Source organism: Pinus tabuliformis, chromosome 1_1 (genome assembly GCF_031772625.1).
Source record: "Pinus tabuliformis cultivar Carrire ecotype Pingquan chromosome 1_1, CPIR1, whole genome shotgun sequence".
Classification (NCBI taxonomy): domain Eukaryota; kingdom Viridiplantae; phylum Streptophyta; class Pinopsida; order Pinales; family Pinaceae; genus Pinus; species Pinus tabuliformis.
The window spans coordinates 971,484,073-971,486,376 of NC_142297.1; positions in this window are offsets into that span (position 1 = coordinate 971,484,073).

The following is a 2,304-nucleotide window of genomic DNA, read 5'->3' on the forward strand; positions in this document are numbered from 1 at the left end:
TTCCATTCTTACTAAGTTGGGACCAGCCTACTTTGTGTTTGTTTCCACCTTCCATTCTACTAGAGAAGTCTTTATTTCTCAAGGAAAAGACTACAAGTCCCCCTCTTTTGATGCCTTTTGTGATTCTTTAATAAGAGAACAAGAAAAACTCCTACATCTTGGTCTTCTTAATCTTGGAAACTCTTTTAAGAAAGCCTTAGCCGCCTACCACCAACCAAATTCAAAGAATCTTAAGAAGTAGTATCCTAAAAAGAATGCTTCTAAACTAAACAAGGGTCCTAAGAAATTTTAGTCTCAAAATGAAAAATAATTTCAACAAAATGATAAGGCAAATAAAAACAAAGGGAAGAAGACTGATAGACATTGCCACTTTTGTAATCGAGATGGTCACTTAGAATCCAAATGCTTTAAGAAGATGGAAGCCTTGGAAGCAGCAATGAAGAAGCATAACATCCATTTGGATCATTCTTCAACTTCAACTTCATCTTCGGGAATAGAACTTTGTGCATGTGGTTGTCAAGCATCTCGATCTAGTTATGCACTTAATGTATCTTCTTCTTCTCATTCTCATGAGTGACTCATCGATTCTGGAGCTTCTTATCACATGGCCAAAAACAAAGGCATGTTTTCTTCTTTAAATGATTGTAACACCAAAAATATATATGTTGGTGATGATAGATCTCTTAGTGTTGTAGGGACTGGAACTCTTCATCTAGACAATGGTCAATTTAATGATGTATTATGTGTTCCAACCTTATCCTACAACCTTTTATCTATATATCAGATAACTCATTCAGGTGAAGGTAAAACCGTTGAATTTTCACCTCACGATGTTGTAATTAAGGACCTAAGATATCCTACACAGATTTTAGCTACTAGCATTGTTGATGATTCTACAAGGTTATATAAGTTTAACAAATTTGGGTCATCAACTCTTCCCTCGGTATTTGTTGCTCATAATGATGAAGTGAGCAAGCTTTGGCATGAGCGATTTGCTCACTTAAACTATCACTCCCTTCAAAATCTATGTAAAGAAAATATGGTGATAGGTCTTCCTATGGTATCTTGCAGAGATGGTGTTTGTTCTGGATGTACACTCAAAAAACATCATCAGGATAGTTTTGAAAAACATGCCTCTTTGTACGCCTCAGCCCCTTTACAGCTTGTGCATAGTGATTTATGTGGTCCACTTCCAGTTGTTTCATTCTCTGGCTACAATTATTTATTAACTTTCATTGATGATTTCTCCATACACACTTGGGTATACTTCTTAAAACTCAAGAGTGAAGTATTTAACATGTTCTTGGCCTTTAAGGCCTTTGTTGAGAAACAATCTGGACATAAAATTCTTAAGCTAAGATCTGACAGTGGCGGAGAATATGTTAACAATAAATTCATCAACTTTTGCACTGAGCATGGAATTCAAATGCAACATACTATTTCATATACTCCACAACAAAATGGTGTAGCTGAAAAGAAGAATCGCACCTTAAAGGAAATGGCTAATTGTATGCTTCAATCTAAAGGACTTAGTCTTAATTTTTGGGCAGAAGCGATTAACTATGCAAATTACATAGTAAATCACACTCCTACTAAGGTTTTAAATAATATCACTCCAGAAGAAGCATGGAGCTCAATTAAACCAGATGTAGGTCACTTTCATGTTTTTGGAAGTGAAGCATGGGCTCATATTCCAAATGAGAAACATAAAGCTTTAGAACCTAAAAGTGAAAAATGTATCTTTGTTGGATATTCTGAAGATGTCAAAGGATATAGACTTATTCCACTTAAGTCCAAAAATGTTATCATTAGAAGAGATGTAAAGTTTGCTGAAAATATATCAGCCTACGAGCCTAGTTCGGTGGATGTGCCACCTCTCTCTATCCCTTCTACTTCTGAAAACATTTCTTCTTCAGATGATGACAGCAAGGATGACAATCCTCCCCCACCTTCTCAAGATCCTCCTTCAGCTCCTTAGCTTCCAAAATGGGTTTGTGCTACTTGGGATGCAGCAGGTGCTCTTGCAGGTGATCCTACAGATCAACGACGTACACGTTCTCAGTTCGATAGAGCCTCTTCTTTACTAGCTCAAGCTTCAACGAATTATGATCCTGACACCTTTGCAGAAGCTTCAAGCCATCCATATTGAGACACGACTACGAATGAAGAATATCGTTCATTATAGGAAAATGATAGATGGGATCTTGTTCCTCTTCCAAAGGGAAGAAAACGTGTTAGATGTAAATGGGTTTATAGAACCAAGTTTGGACCAGATGGAAAAGTTGATAAACATAAAGCTCGTCT